The sequence below is a fragment of the Lemur catta genome, chromosome X (genome assembly GCF_020740605.2).
Source record: "Lemur catta isolate mLemCat1 chromosome X, mLemCat1.pri, whole genome shotgun sequence".
Taxonomy (NCBI): Eukaryota; Metazoa; Chordata; class Mammalia; order Primates; family Lemuridae; genus Lemur; species Lemur catta.
Window position 1 is genome coordinate 24238639 of NC_059155.1, and position 17369 is coordinate 24256007.

At 40.1% G+C, this 17369-nt stretch overlaps 1 protein-coding gene and 1 pseudogene across 4 annotated transcripts in view; one reads left to right on the plus strand and one right to left on the minus strand.

Moving 5' to 3' along the window:
• Window positions 1-512: 512 nt before the first annotated feature.
• Window positions 513-1495, minus strand: LOC123628176 (annotated as a pseudogene).
• A 7674-nt stretch (window positions 1496-9169) lies between these two features.
• The window catches only part of STAG2 (stromal antigen 2), a 125399-nt gene continuing 117199 nt past the window's right edge, over window positions 9170-17369 (plus strand). Inside the window, exons 1-2 of one of the 4 annotated variants that reach the window (XM_045538457.1) lie at window positions 9497-10054; window positions 10350-10480. The gene's annotated coding sequence lies outside the window, so the exon portion shown is untranslated. The other 3 variants (XM_045538455.1, XM_045538458.1, XM_045538456.1) reach the window with 3 other exon arrangements.

A 17369-nucleotide genomic window follows, 5' to 3' on the forward strand; every position in this document is an offset into this window, starting at 1 on the left:
TGAATACCATGTCATTTCAACTCTTAACCATCCTTTTCTGACTTCTGCCTACATTCTCCTTTGTGCTCACATTCTACTTTGTCAATCTTCTATAATAGCACCTATAACACCTGACTGGATTCATTTGATCCTGACTACCTTTTTTTGTGTGTGTGTGTGAGTCAGAGTCTCACTCTGTTACTCAGGCTAGAATGTAGTGGCATGGTGGCGTGATCATAGCTCACTGTAGCCTCGAACTCCTGGGCTCAAGCTGGGACTACAAGCATGTGCCACCAAGCTCAGCTAATTTTTCTTATTTTTGTAGAGATGGGTTCCTGCTGTATTGCCCAGACTGGTCTTGAACTCCTGGGCTCAAGCCATCTTCCTGACTCAGCCTCGCAAAGTGTTGGGATTACGGGTGTAAACCAAGCTGCTTGGCCTTGACTATCTTTTTTCTTTTTTTTTAAAGTATAATTTCCATTTTATTTTTTTCCAAAGGATAGTTTTTCTTCAGTTCTCAATGACTCAAGCCTTTACATGGGCCATGGTGGAGGTCTTGGGGCAGCACCTGCAGGTCTAAATAGGGGTGGGGGTGTTCAGTCCTTGCGGGCTTCCCGAGGAACGATTGATTCCTGACTACCTTGCTGTGAGTGGCACAACTCACACAGTAATGTAGCTTCATATACAGCTTGGGAAGCATATAGGCATCAAAGACACTTGCTTCAGAAATGTCCCTGACAGCTGTGGCCTCCACTATCTTCCGAATGATGAACTTCTTTATAGCTTTGTTTTTAAGCACGCATTGGGCACAGTTTGTGCAGTGAATAGGCTGCACATGGCCACGGGCCTTTTTGGCACTACTGTTGTTCCTTCTTCTGTCATCTCTGAAGCGAGGACACGGAAGAACGGCCTTGACTATCTTTTTTCAGTGGGTTGCAAGCTCTCTGAGGTTAAGGACAATGAATTACAGTCAGCCCTTGGTATCCATGGGCTCCATATCCTTGGATTCAAGCAACCATGGATCAAAAGTATTCGAGAAAGTACGTGGCCTGGACAGGCCTCCTCCTTGCCCGGGCTTTTAGTGCATAGCCCTGTGGGAAGGCTGGAGAGGGGGCTCTGGGGCCTGGGAGAGATGGGGCAGGGGTTGCTTTCGGGAGGCGGGGCTGCTTCAACCCAGGTTCTAGGCCCAGGGTAGCAAGGAAGGGAAGCCATGGCAGAAGGTGATCATCGCTAACTGTAGGGAGTATGTGTGAGGTGGGCTTTCTCTGCTCCTCTCTCTCTGCTCTTGCCCCTGCATACCCAGGAAGGAGATTTGGGCCACAGGGGAACCAGCATTGAGGGTGTCCTGTTTGAAGCAAGCAGCGTTTATGACATAAGCCCCATTCCTCTGGGTCAGCTTGGAGAAGCTCCTCTGCAGGCAGGGCCTGGACTTTTCCCAAGCTGGCTGTGGGCCAGCACAGATGCTGCCAGCCCCACCATGGGCAGGCTGTGAATGGCCACTGGCTTTTCCTGGCATTTGCTGCTGGGTCTGTCCTTGGGCCCACCAGTTGTGGCTCTTGAACGTTTTCTTTGATAAATCTCAATTCTTGTATAAAAAAAATTTGAAAAAGTCTGGGTGTGGTGGCTCACGCCTGTAATCCTAGCACTCTAGGAGGCTGAGGGGGGAGGATTGCTTGGGCTCAGGAGTTTGAGACCAGCCTGAGCAAGAGCAAGACCTGTCTCTACTAAAAACAGAAAAACTTAGCCAGGCATGGTGGTGTGAGCCTATAGTCCCAGCTACTTGGGAGGCTGAGGCAGGAGGATTGCTTGAGCCCAGGAGTTTGATGTTGCTGGGAGCAAGGTTGAAGCCATGGCACTCTAGCCCCAGCGACAGAATGAAACTCTGTCTTAAAAAAAAAAAAGATAAGGAGGGGAGATTGTATTCATTTTGTATTATCAGCCCCTAGAATATTGTGTGTCTGGCCCACAGGAGGCACTCTGTAAATACTGTTGAATGAAAAACAATTATAATCAGAATTATCTACATAGCCACAGTCATGCATAGTCACTAGCCACATGTGGCTATTTACCTTTAAATTTTATTTAATTAAAATGAAATAAAATAAAATTTCAGTTCTTCAGTTGCACTAGTCACTTTTCAAGTCCTCAATGGCTATTATACATGTGGCTATCATATTGGACAACACAGGTTATAGAAATTGCCATGTTTACAAAAAGTTCTCTGAGTGCTGATCTAGATAATTATTTCTTTTCCTATTTCAATATAATAAACATTTATTGATTTTCTACTATATGTTAACATTGGTGCTAGGCAAAGTGGTTATAGCAAATGTGAACAAAACATGATTACTGTTATGATTATTATTCATATTTGCAAGGCATTCAAAATCTGGTAGGGAGAAGACTTCCAAACTGAAAAATTACTTCCCAAAGGGACAGCAGGGGAAGTTTTATGGAGATATTCTCATTTAAATTGGGCATTTAAGGATGTAGAGTATTCAAATGGGGGAAATCTTGGGAAAGGAAAGAAAATAGTGTGAGCAAATGTACAAAGGTAGGAAAGTGCTTGGAAAACACCCAAGTAATTTAGTTTGCCTAGAATGTATGGCATATGAGCAGGGAGAAGTTGTTTAGTTTATTCATGTATTCCTTCAATCATTCAACAAATATTTTTTGAGCACCTATTCTATTTTAGGCTCTATACTAAGTGCTGAGGATGAAACAATGAACTGTACAGACATTGACCCAGCAGAGCTCACAGTTATGAGTGAGGAGATTTGGATACAACTGTTGAAGGCACTGAAAGCTACCCTAGAGTTTGTACTTGGTTCTTCAGGTCCTCACTACTCAGTGTGTACTGGAAGTTTGTTAGAAATGCAGAATTAGGCCAGGTATGGTGGCGGGTGCCTGTAATCCTAGCACTCTGGGAGGCCAAGGCAGGAGGATTGCTTGAGGTTAGGAGTTCTAAACCTTCCTCAGCAAGAGTGAGATCCTGTCTCTTCTAAAAATAGAAAGAAATTAGCCAGACAACTAAAAAAAAAAAAAAAAGAAAAGAAAAACTTAGCTGGGCATGGTGGCGCAGGCCTGCAGTTCCAGCTACTTGGAAGGCTGAGGAAGAAGGATTGCTTGAGCCCAGGAGTTTGAGGTTGCTGTGAGCTAGGCTGATGCCACGGCACTCTAGCCCGGGCAACAGAGCAAGACTCTGTCTGAAAAAAGAAAAAAAAGATAAAAAGAAATGCAGAATCAGAGGTCCTGCCCCAGCCCCCAGATTTGCTGAATCAGAAGTTGCAGTTTAGCAAGATCCTCAGGTGATTCTTATGCACTTTAATGCTAGAGTAGTACTGTTGTAGGTCAACTGAGCAAATAAGAGAGTATGTAAATGAATGAGTTAGAGTAAGCAAGAGAGTAAGGGAGCAAGTAATTATGCATAATAAGTAGAAATCTAATCAGTATTGGATTGGATGTGAAAGAAACTGGACACGAGACTACTACTGTAGCTTAGAGAAGCAGGAGGGGTTGGATGTGAGAGATATTGAATTTTTTGTATAAAGGCATAGCTTCAGTTCCACTAACTCGTACTAGAAATATTGCATGTTATTCAAAGTAAAAACAAATCAGCAAATCCAGTAATATGGTATTTAAGGTGTCTTAAGAGGTTCCAGTTATTTGTTTTAAATAAGGCTTATTGGTATGTCTATTTCCTGTTGATGCCAGAGGTCCAAGGTCTACTCCTGAGTATTGCAATATCAGGCCCTTCATCATATAAGTTCATACCGGGGAGATGATAAGGATCTTGGAAATTAAGTCATTATATCTAAGTTTACAAAAAGCTGATTTGCAAACTAGAAATTCAATGTATTAATTTGCAATGGAGTAATTATCTTTCCACTAACCAGAGATCTTTTTCTTTACTACCAGTGTTACATTTTTTATTGCAACTTTTTATTTTGAAATAGTTTAGGACTCACAAGAAGTAGCAAAAATAGTGCAGAGAATTTCCACGGACACTTCAGGCAGCTTTACCCAATGATAACAGTAGCTATAACCATGCCACCTTCTCAAATCCAGGAAATTGACATTGATACAACACTATCAACTCTAAGTACAGACCTTATTCATATTCCACCAATTTTTTCATGTACTCTATGTGTGTATGTGAAGTTCTATAAGATTTTATTGCATGTGTAGATTTGAATAACCATCACCAAAATCAGGATATGCAATTGTTCCATCACCACAAAGAAACTCCTTTGTGTTACTCCTTGTCATACCCTTTTCCCACTCCTAATCCTGCCACCCCTATCTGTTTCCATAATTATAATTTCTTATTTTTAAGAATATAATATAATGGAATCACATTGTGTAACTCTTTGAGGTTGGATTTTTCTTTTCTAAATTTATTTTTAAAATTTAATTTTTTTTTTCTTTTAGAGACAGGGTCTCACTATGTTGCCGAGGCTGGCTTCCAACTCTTGAGCTCAAGAGATCTTTCTGCCTCAGTCTTCCAGGCTCAAGCCACCGTGCCTGGCTGAGATTGGTTTTTTCTACTAAGCATAATGCCCTTCAGATCCATCTAAGTTTTTGTGTGTATAAATAGTTCCTTTTTATTGCTTAGTATTTCACTGTATGAATGTACCACAGTTTGCTTAACCATTCACTAGTTGATTGACATTTGGGTTGTTTTCTGTTTTTGGTTATCACAAATAAAGCTGCTGTGAACACTTGTGCAGGTTTTGTGTAAACATAAGCTTTCATTTCTCTAGGATAAATGTTCAGGAGTAAGTTTGTTCGGTCATACAGTAAGTGTATGTTTAACTTAACTTTATAAGAAAGTGCCAAACTGTTTTCCAGAGCAACCAGTATTAAGATCTTAAAACTTACATAAGTAATACATGCTCATTGTAAAATAAACATTAAAATAAAGTAGAAATGTATACAGTGAAAAGCAAAATTATAAGCCATGGAATTCTGTACTACCTCTTTCCTGAGGGGTAACTATTACTAGGTTTCCTGTATCTTCTTCAAGCTGGGCAAGGTAGTGCTCACCCATAATTTCAGCTACTTGGGATGCTGAGGAAGGAGGAGGCCTTGAGTCCAGGAGTTCGACACCAGCTGGGCTTAGGGAGTCCCCCGCCATCTCAAAACAAAATTTTATTTATTAATTAAAAAAATTTTTTTGTTATGTTTTTAATTCTTATGGGTACATAATAGTTGTATATCTTTATAGGGTACATGTGATGTTTCTATACAGGCATACAATGTGAATTAATCAAATCAGGGTAATTGGGATATCCATCACCTCAGGCATTTATTATTTCTTTGTTAGGAACATTCTCATTCATAGTTTTGGTTATTTTAATGTGTACCTTATTGTTGATTATACTCACATTGTGCTATCAAATACTTTTCATTCTATCTATCTAACTATATTTTTGCACCCATTAATAATCCCCACTTTATCCCCCACTGCCCCCTACCCTTCCCAGCCTCTGGTAACCATCATTCTACTCTCTGTGTCTATGAAATCAACTGTCAAAACAAAAAAATTTTAAAAAGGATATCTTATGCATATGCTAATACATGTATATATAAATATATTCACAAGTGGGATCACACTATACAAGCTATTTGCAACTTGGTTTTTTTTTCCACTTACATCTTGGACATATTTGCAAATCACTAGATAAATACATACTTGTTTTAATGGTAGGCATAGGACTCCATTGTATGGATGTTATCATAATTTCTTTAACCAATCCCCTGATAATGACCATTTCTATTGTTGTCAGTTTCTATTATAAAGCTGTTATGAAAATCTTTCTATATATATATCTTTGTATAACTTATATATCTGTATCATAGACTCCTAGAAATGGAATTGCTAGGTCAATTTTACATTTTACTATTCTGAGATACTTTCAAATTTTTCTCCAGTTTTTTTTTTTTTTTAGCAATTTATACTCCCCCAATGGTATATGAGAGTTCTTAGTTCTTTACCAACACTATTATTAAAAATGTAAATTTCTACCAATCTGGTAGAAGTGGTATTTACTTTACATTTCTTACTGGTGAATGAAGTTGAGCACTGTTTTAGGTATTTATTAGCCATCTGTATCTCTTCTCTAATAAGCTGTTTATATATAGCCTTTGTTCATTTTCCTATTGGAGTTTTTTTATCTTATTGATTTGTTAAAGTTCTTCATATATTTAGATTAGCCTTCTTCATTCATGTAGCAAATATTTTCTCACAGTTTATAGTGTATCTCTCTTGACCTTGTTTATGGTATTTTGCTATACATAATTTTTAATTTCTGTAGACTCAAATTTATGTATCTTTAGGTTTCTGGGTTTTAGGTTATATTTGGAATGAGAGAAAATACAAAATATATAGGTATGCTGTCCAGAGTAGGAGACTATCTGGAAAATCTAATTTATAATCAGAAATTTGTTCCATTTGCATGGAGTCAGAGCAAAGAGAATTCTGGGATGTTTTATTCAGACTATGGTAAACCTGAAGGATTATCTCTGGTACACTGTGGGGTATGAATTTCTAGTGACCAGAATATTTTTGCATGAAATAGTGTCTTGCCCTTTACACAGTATCAAATGTTTGTAAGTTCTAACTATTCATCTCTCCTTTTTCAATATTTCTTATCAGGCACCCAAAGCTTTTGTCCTTACAATATTATCTCATGAAGGACATGTTACAAATAATTAAGATTAAGCTTATTTTACATCAGTAACATATTTCATTTGATGGCATTTTCTCACTTTGTCTTCAAATTCGAAGGGTGAACTCTTTAGGTCTTTTGGTGCCTTATGAAATAAACTCCATTTCTTAAGATAGGACTGCGGCACATAGCACTGTGATCTGTACATATTGAAGGCTTGATTGTTTTTTGAATGAACTCTAGCAAAAAAACGGGGGGGGGGGAGATACTGTGAAATGTTCTCAAATGTCAGTATAAATTCGCTACAAAATATATTTCTGATGTTATACCAGCTACAGTCATTACTCTTCTTCAGTGGTATTTTTCACAAAATAAGAGCAAGTTTACCAGAGAAACTTTTCAGTTTTGTTCAAAGTATAAAATTGCTTAAAGTCTCAGTTGCTACATAGACAATCAACTGAGAACATAAATTTATAAAATAGTTGAAAAACTATTTGTGCTGCGTATTATAAATGTGATGTTTGGAGCAGAAAAATCAGTAGTTTTCAGCTAATACTAAAACTGGAAATCATTTAATATCAGTTGATATTAAATTGGCACAATTGAATTAAATTAATGTAAAATGATTTGGTACACAGCCCAATTTTTGTATTACTTCAAGTGGAATTTTGTACTAACTTATATAACTCTGTAAATTTTCCACTACTCCCCATTTAATGTTCTAGCTGCATCATTCTGTAACTGGAATCTATTAAAAACTGTATAGCATTCTACCAAACATGGTCTATAAAGGAAATGGAAATTAATTTTGAATAGTATTCCACTCCCCAAAGCTTTAGAGGTAAGTAAAAATGTCTCAGACTTTATTTCTTGTTATTGATATTTAGATGTTTCTGTTTATCTTTTATTGTTTAGTTGATTAAATATACCATAACTTTTTTTTAAAGTTGCAGAAAAAAAACCAAGCACAGGGGATGGAAGAGACACAGACATGGAAGGAATATAATTTAAGGACTGAAAATAATCATTATATTGCACCAGGAATGCTTTAGAGGTGATATGGGGTGAAAGCTTTACGCTTGACACGGGGCTTACAATATTTCTCATTTGGAAAATTTGGTGTATTATGTATTAATAACGTATATTTTAATCAAAATTTAACAAAAGAAACATAAACGAAGAGCTCTTAACCAAACACTATTGTATGAACCTAGGAACTTCTATAACAGTAATGGAGACACTGTAATAGGTCACTTCTTCTTGCCCTAGGAAAAGTGGCGCTTCAGAGGGGCCCTCCCCGTTTTTCTCCCCCGCGTAGAGAACTCTCAGCGGTCAAAGGTCCAGCACACTGGATTAGAAACAACCAAAAAAAAAAACCAGGGGTGATAAAGACTTGGAGTTAACTGGGGTCGAAAGAGCGGAAGGGGTCCTTTCACACTTCAAACATTGGGGGAGGGTCGGGAAGGCAGGATAAGAGGGAACCTAAATTCCTAACAACGTTGGGAGGCCGCCCCCGCCCCCGCTTGCAGGAAAGCAGTGGATGCGCGGGGGAGGCAGGGAAAACCCGGTAGGTCCCCCTCGATGCCTTTTGCCCAAATTTCGATTTCCCTCCACTTAGCTTCGTCCTATCTCCTCCCCCGCCCCCAGAGTGGCGAACAGATTGGTGGAGCGCCCGGCCTAGCCCAGTAGCTCAGTTCCTTAAGTGTCCTAAACCTTGGAGGCAGAGACCACGTTTTCTCGTAGACACGAATAGTAGATTGCAAAGAAAAACATAATTGTTTTTCTTTTCCAGGGCCAGTCTTCCTGCTAGAGAATCAGCTCGCTTTCTCCCCATACCCGAAGCAAAAGAAAAACAAAAAACAAAACAAAACAAAACAAAAACCAAAAAAACCCACAAACAAACAAAAAAAAACAAACCCCGTTACGCCACTTAGGATCAGGTGCCAGAGTTAGGCGGAGTTGGTTCTCTTGGTGGTTAGGGGTAGGGACGAGGGTGCAGCGAGGGTCTGGGAACTAGAGCCGCAGACCCCTCGCCGGGGCGTGTCAAAAGAGGGCACTTCGAAGGGTGATGCCCGACTGGGCTGCCACCTTGGAGCTGCGCGAGGGGCAGAGGGACCCGGGGAACGAGTCCCCGAGCGAGCCTAGCCTCTGGATTCCCACGGCCCAGGGCTCCCCGGACATTCCTATCGCCCTCCCCTGAATCCCCCAATAAAGACAGCTCGATGGAGTCCACGGCGGAAGCGCGGCCAAACGAATGAGTAAGTCAGGCGCGGGCACGGCACCTTGTTTACCCCACTCGGCGGCGCGCCCCTGCGGGCGCCTCGTTTGCGGGCGGCGTCGGAGACGCTGAACCCGGGAGTCAGTCGGCCACGATTGGTCGGTGACTGGGAGGAGGACGCTGGGTGGGAGGGCTGGGAGCCCGGCGTTGCAGTGCCGGCTCTCTGCCGCTAGATGCCGCTCCCTCCCAACGGGAGCCAGGCGCGGGTTCGTGGCCGACAGATGGCGCCTGCGCGTTCCATTCGCCTCCAAGTCGCCGAAGAGCGAACACCCCAAACAATCCCGAAGCGCCACCAAAAAAAAAAAAAAAAGAAAAAAAAAAAGAAAAAAAAAAAAAAAAACCCGCCGGATCCGACCGCCACTTTCAAAACCCCCCACCGCTCTAGAACCGCGGGAGCTTCCGTCCCTGAGTAGAATTCGAGGGTGTAAAGAAGAGGAAGGGGAAAAAATCTTGTACCAGCCCAGGGGTGAAGAAGCCCCCGGCCTGAGAAAGAAGGAAGGAGGAGTGGGGGAGGCGAACAGTCTCGTTGCTGCCTCTGTGTACGCTGAGGGGGGAGGTAAGTTATAAAATGGCGGAGGCGAAGCTTCTAGAAGTTTGGAGGGGCACCCGGAGGGCGCGGAGCCCACCGTGAGGTGTGTATGGTTGAAACAGGGCGAGAGAGAGAGGAGTTGGGAGGGAAAGAGGTTGGGCACTCTGTTGCCATTTAATTTCCCCTCTGCTTCCTTTGCCCCCGTGGGGGACAGCCATGGAGCGGGTGACTAAGTCCAGGTGGAGAGAACCTTCCTCGCTCCCGCGTCACCCCCAGCCCTCCTTTCTCCCTTCTCCCCCCAAGTTGCTACCCCAACACTTCCAAGGAACTTCCAGCCCCCCTTCCTCCCTACCTCCTACTCCTAGAGTGGCTTTCTACCGCAGGACTCTTCTTTTCGACTACCCTCGCTGAAGATTTTCTCGTCCTTCCCTCGCCCAACTCTCCCTCGGGGCCTCAACGGAGACCCCCCCCCCATGGGTGGCCCAAAATGGAGAACGCGGAGCAGCGCAAGATGGAGGCTCCGCTTCTCTGTGTAGCATTAGATTTAGGTTCCTTTTCTCCGGCAGGCTCTTAAGCCTGGGAGAGCCAAAACTGGAGGTGGGGTGGGGTGCGAGCCGTAGTCGGGGGAGGAAAGCCGGGGAGGCCGTGGCTGGGGTGGGGGAGAGCGCGGTATCGTGGTGAGGGGAAGGCAGAGAGCAAAATGGTGGTGCTGGGAACCTAGGGGGGAGGGGAGAAAGAGGAGGCTCAGTTGTGTATATTTGGGCCTCGGACCGAGGGAGGCGAGGGAAAATCTACTCTGATCACACCCCTCCCTCGTGCCCCCTCCCTTCTCCCTTCCCCTCCTTCCTTTACTCCCTCCCTCCCCTCCCTCCCTCTCTTCCTCCCTTCCTAGAGAGGGAACAACATTCATGTGACGGGCCCCTCTGCTTCTCCCCCGCCCCATCATCTCCAGCGCGTGGTGGGGGAACTGCTTGGGAAAGCGATTGGCATCGATCTCTCCATCCCTTCCGAGGCCCGACTTCGGTCAGTTTTCTTAGGGCAACAATTTTATAAATAGGCTGGGGTCCGGCGGTGTTGGCCCCCGCGCGCAGACCTTGCCCCGAAGGGGGCCCTGCCTGCCTGGCATGGGCGGAGGGGGGAAGGGCGGGAGTGGAAGGCTGTTTGTTGGGGGGTTTTGGCGCCACTTTTGTTTTAGTTTTAGTGCTGCTTTTCATTCCCACCTCCACCCGCACTGTCTTTCTAAAGGCACGAACTGAGCTGATCCTTGCCCCAGGTAGGCAGCCTCTGCTTTTTCCCTCCACACTTTTATTCTTGCTTGGGGTCGACTTTCTTTTCTCTTCTACCACGTATCCGGAGATCTGTGGAGGGCGATTTTGGGACGGAAAGGGTCGGATGGGCCATGGGAGTGAGAAGGTGTGGGAAACAGCATCAAGTAGTTCCGCAAAACTTTGAGCCCCGTTCCCATTTTCTTCTGGCCTAGAATCGTAAACGTATTGTTGATTTCGGCCTTTTTTTTCCCCCTGTAGAGAGAATGTCCTGTTTTGCCTTTAGTTTTTTATAAACCGCTGTACTTTCGACATTTAGTTTCCGCTCCTCGGTGTATATGTCATTTTATTTTTAATCCTTAACTGTAATAGGTTGTCGTGTGATTTTTTTTTTCTTTTTGTGCTTCAGTGTTCGGCTTTAATTTTTAATATTGCATTAGTAGTTTCATCCGGTTTGTGAGACTTTCTCCTCTGTGGCCTAGAATGTTTTTTATGTTGTTTCCTACCACCCCCTTCCCTCTCCCTGCTTTCTCGGATGTAGTTTTTAAATAGAGGGTCATGGTGTTTGATTAAATGGTTATTTACAGTTTACACGATATATCTATTAGAAACTTTTGATCTGTAGGCTTAGGTTTAAGTAAACGAGAAGCTCGTGTTGGTTTGCAATGGTTCCTTAAAATGCGCGGGCCGCCTCCCCCCCAGCCTCGTCTTCCCTTCACACTGGAGTGTAAATTCCATACCCCTTTTCTCCCACGGACCGCCGTATTTCACAGCAGCCACACCCTGTATTTGTCTCTGTGGATTGGACTCATTATCAGCTTAATTTAGTGACTCTTAAACCACCATGATGGGACTTGCTTAAGCACGAAGCTTCTTTTCCTGTTTAGTCCTAGTGGTTAGTGTCGAAAGAGGAATAATCGAGGTTTCTTGATGAAACCTGGTGCGGTCCAACCTCTGTCTTTTTTCTGTTGTCTTTTTTCCTACTCCGGGCTGTTGGCGGTGTCAGCACCGCTGCTGGGGGCGGGGGTGGAGGGGAGAAAGAGTCGGGTTACCGAAGTGCGTCATTCCTGGCTCTAGCAGGGCCTGCTCGGGAGCTGCTGGTGTTTGTTACTGTCCTCGCAGCACTTTCCTGCCAACCTTCTCTCTCTGCGTATTGGTTAGGAGCAAAAGCAGGAGGCGGTCTCCTAATTCTGTCTGTAGCCTAGCGCGTTGCGTTTAAGGGTATATGTGAACTTATTTTTTTAAAAAAACGGCCCTGGAAAGTGAATACACTTCTATATGTCCTTAGACATACAATTCAGGTAGTTTAGACTTGGCTTCTGGATACTTTCCAATGAACAGTTGGGTTAATTTTGAACATTTTAAACCAGTTATACGTTAAAATGCCTGGTTTTATTTCTACGTTGATATCAATCTGTAGTTAGGTATCAAAAGGACCAGTGTTCAGCGGTTTGTCAGGTGTTTGAATTGTAATTTTATGACACATCATGTTAAATAGTCTTTTTTTTCGTTTTGAGCTAAGGTGCTGTGTGAATGCAAGCTAATTGCAAGCTAATTATACATCTTCATCACAGTCCTATTTATCCTTTTAAGTGTAATTTTAAATATGTCCTTTGGGTTTTATGGATGGACTTCATTAAAATTCTTGAAAATGGTTCTTTGTGTTTAACTGAATTCTTAAAAGAAATTTATGGTCTACAAAGAAGTTGTGTAGGGTAGCTGTACAGTTACATTGTTGGATTTTTGACTTAACTTGCTACTCCTTGGTACTTCTGTTATCTTTGGGTTTTTCTCAGGGTACTTACCGAACCATACTGTCTTCCTCTTAATTCTTTTTGTGTATGATAATGGGGAGAGGGCGTGGGTAGGAGGTAGAGATGAAACAAAAGTGTCCTTGAGTTGATTATTGTAGCTGGATGACTACAGGAGAGCTCATTGTTACTATTATTCTACTCTTGTGTGTACTTAAAAACTTCCATAGTTAGAAAAATTTTTGAAGAAAAATTTCCAAATTGTATTTCAATCTTGATGTAATGACTAGTTTATATCTACATATCAAAATTACTTACATGGGAAATTTAGCCTTGTGTATTAGCTTTGTGTATAAGTAATTACATAATGCCTGGCAAAACTTTCAAAAATATATTTAAATTGAACGAATATACAATAAGTCACATAAATGCTTATGAATTGGTTCAACTTTACATGTTTGTAACTTAGTCTGAATGTGCTTAACGTTTAGTTTCCTTTTAAATTCTTTGAAAATAGGAAAAATCCATTTGCAAATTTTGTAAATTCTCTTTGGTGTCTATTTCATCAAGTTGGAGTGAGTCAGTATGAAAGGGATTTACTATTAATAGGAGGGGCTTTGGCAGTTGGAATAAGTGACAGTGGAAGGGATTGGGGTGCCATAGGGAGCATTCCTGGTAGGAAGATCGAGGTAGCTGAATTCAGTTTCAGTATTTAGTGTTTAAAATGACTGAGTAGAGAAACAGATTGGAAAAGAAACGTACTTATTAGCTATTCCTTCCCACTGTGAAATAACTATAGTATTCTAAGGTATCAGAGACTGGCAGGGAGGATGAAGTGGGTTTTTTAAACTGATATGAAAGTGAATATTTACATTGAAAATGATTTAAATCACCCCCTCTTTAATGATCCGATGCTATAACGAGTTAAAAGATGATATGGAAAATATCTAATACTTTCTGTTATCATTCTGAGCATTACCCATAAGCAGTAAAAGTGCACTGCAGTCAAAACCCTTGGTTTCCTTAATTAGTGTATTCATGAACTGCTCCTAAATTCTTTTAAGGTAAGTATCTTATTTTTTGCAGTTTTGTATTGTTCAGTGTTAGGTTTATTTCTTTCCTCTGAGATGTATTTTGGGATATATATCACAGTTCTGAAGGGAATACAAAATAATGGATGTTTAATTTTTATATTTGGTTAAGTGTGTTCCCTAATCATTATTATAGCAAAATTCCACCCCAGTCTAGGAACAGAGATTTTATAATTGTTAACATCAGTCTGTTTGTATATTTCATATTCGGTCTTCTAGCTTTAGAAAGATGTTAAGGGAAGATACGTTACATATTTCAAATTTTATTCATATGCAAATATTCTTAAGTAGATGATGCGGATTGTGGCATCAGATATTTTATTGTGGTGAGGCAATAGCTTAAACTACTAAACCAGTACATTATGAATTTGGTCACTTTGAAGTTTAGTTAGGATTTTTTAAAGCACAAACACTTAAATAAGATTTAAATGAAATTAAATTCTACATTTTTTTTCATTGTTTTCTTTTTTGACCTTATTTACTTTTGTGGTCACCTGAGGACCTATGAATTAAAATGCATGGAGTGGGGTTGGGGGCGCAGGCTCAGGCTCAGCTGTGTTCCTTTGAGAATATAGGGTTAGATGTGAAAATATGCCACAGACAATTTAGTAATGTTTAATATTCTGCATATTTAACTGATACCACCCACAGTCATGTGTGGGAAGGTAGTAAACAGTGAATACCAACCATGTTCTTTTTGCTTTGAGTTCTTTATAATAGAAGACTCAGTTTGTGGTGCTGCAAGTTAACTTTTGAACTTAACATTAAATTAAATTAAAATTTACAGTTTACTATATAGTGGAGCACTGTTTTGGGAGGTGGGAAGAATAGCAAAGAAAAGGAACAGTCCTAGTTAGCTGTGGGCATCAATATATACTGAAATTTGATTAATTGTTGAAGAATAAAGAAGGAACTTTAAAGATACAGGCTAATTTAAAAGTTCTTTACATTTTTCTTTTGTAGTTTTCTACATTGATACATGTTTAGGACTTTTAATTTGTGGTTCAATACTGTCCTTGTATAATAATTCTTTAGATCTCCAGGTATCACAAATAGTGGTTATTGCATGGTTTGTTTGGCAAAGATATGTGAGAAAGCAAAATTGTCAGTTTGATTTTTTAGTCTCCTTATTTGCCTGCTTTGCATTTAATTTAACCATATTTTATGTTTCTTCAATGTAAGTGGTGGTGTTTGGTGGGGAGTAATTTTTATGTGTGTGCATTTAAAAAAATCTATACATCTTTAGCAGCTATAGGAATCTACTACCTGAATTGTTTTTAATGTATGCTTGCTGTAGTTCTTTGATACTGACTAGTAAACACTAAGAAGTCTTTCATAGTAAGTCAAAAGATTATTGAAATTGTTTTACACTTCTCCCAAAGAAATAGAGGATGAATAATGCTGATACTCTGTTCTTTTTTATTATAGTTATGTATCGCTTAATGACGGGCTTACTTTCTGAGAAATGCATCTTTAGGCCATTTTGTTGTGCGAACATTAGAGTGTACTTACACAAACCTAGATGGTGTATAATCTACTAAACACCTAGGCTATATTGTATAGCCTTTTGCTTTTATGCTATAAACCTGTACAGCATGTTACTATACTGAATACTGTATAAAATTTTAACACAGTGATAAGTATTTGTGTATCTAAACATGAACAAATGGTAAAAATATGGTATGAAAGATGAAAAATGGTCAACTTATGGGACCACCATCATACATGGGGTTTGTTGTTGACTGAAATGTCATTATGCAGTGCACGACTGTATTTTAGTTGGAAAATACACGACTAGGCTCCATGAGACAAACTAGGGAGATTTCTGTAAGCTTTGGATAAATTAATGGACAACTAAAATGTAAAATTCCTTTGTAGGAAGTTGTTTAAATTGTGTTGGACGTCGTTGGGAGGGAAAGTAAGTTCTATTTACATTTTTGGAAGAATAGCATTTGTTGCAGTAGGGTTCGACCTGTAACATTTTGATGAAGCTTAATTTAGTTCTGCCAATTGAGTTCCTTTTGAATGCCAATAACTATGTTTTAATCTTCTGTTCAGTCTTCTCAACCACTTTGCAAGATAGGTTGTTCTTATCATTTTACAGATGGTGAAATTGAGGCTCTCAGAGAGTAAATGATTTGTCCAGAGTCACATGATAATAATTGACAGCCTTGGATTCATGCCCACCCAGATTAGCCTGGCCTCAAAACCTTTGTGCTTTTTTGTTAAACTCAGTTGTTTCCCATATCTGGTTTAGGTCTTGGGCTATCTATCATCAGAAAGCGTGCATTATTATTTACATTTTACAAAATCAAGGTTTTTCTTCATGTGTAGTGCAAGATAAATGCAGATTTTTAATTTAGGGTCTGATGAGTTGCTGCCTGATAAGAGGTCTATATTGTAAATTACACTAACGGTTAAAGTAAATGTGAGCTTTGGTTTTATTTGAATGTGCTCATTAAAGTTTATGGGATAATATGTTGAATTGTATTCTTGATTTTTTTTTTTTGTAGGGGGGAGCATACTGTGAGACAAACTAGGGAGATTTTGGAGTGGTCTCACAGATTTTTTTTCTTTATGTCATTTGTGCTTTGTCCAAAATGGAGGTTAAGTGTGTCTGAGGATAGTTTCCCAGTCTTTCAGTTTGTTTATTGGGTGGTTAAATTTGAAGTAAAAATTTAGGCTAATCTTTTAATAATTCAGTGCTCTGGTTCTGTAGGGAGATTTTTTTCTGGTATTTAATAGTACCTCAAACATTCTCTTTTCTTCTATTAATATCTCTTCTGTTTGCTTCTACTTTCTGTTCATCTTTCACTTTATTAAATTTTTATCAGGTGATAAATAGTATCAGGGCCACAGATGATTAGGTTCATTAGTGATCAATATCTTGGTCTTAGTTTTCTTCTTCCTCCCTGCTTTTCATAAATTATAACTAGAGTTTTTCTTCTTTGAAGGAATACTGGATGTTGGATTTCTGACCTAAGATAAATTCGTGGAGATGAGGTATAACTGAATATATATTAGTGCTTTTCATATCCATGAATCAAATTTATATGTATTTTTTAAATTTTAAAAAATTTATTTTTTTAGAGACAGGGTCTTGCTGTGTTGCCCAGGCTGGCCCCAAAATCCTGGGCTCAAGTAATCCTCCAGCCTCAGCCTCTTGAGTAGCTGGGACTAGAGGTGTGCACCACTACACCAGCTAAATTTATGTATTTTATATTGATTTTTTCCTTAAGCTTCATCCTGTAGGAAATACTTTTTCCAGGTGATGAACAGTAGTCTTCTACCCAGACTGTTCAATATTGAGTTTTTTCATCTACATTTTCTCCTTTGTATTCCAAGAATACTAAGAACTGGTGTTCCATGACAGAATTACTCCCCAAGCCATCCGTTGAATATAATGAATTAGTTACTCTCCTGCACATCTAGAAAAATACTAGTTAGGTACCATTCTTGGGAGAATTCAGAAAATAGTCATTCAAGTCATTGTCTGAGTTCTGTTGTTAACCTGAGGAACCCTAGTTGAGAAAGGCTAGAATATTAAGGGATTTGGTTTGGCCCTAAGCAAAGTTTTACTTTTCACAGTCACTTTCCTGCTAGTAACCCGAATATAGCCTCTATTGAAATTTATGTATGATAAAATGGGAATGCAATTGATGGTATTGCCATCTCTGTGGGATAAATTGATTAGTGTTGATTTCAAGCCGTTAGTGCTACTTGTTTTAAAGAATTAAATGTGGAAAGTTAAATGCATAATTTTATTTGTAAAAAGAAATGTTGTGGGAGCACTGTTCATTATACA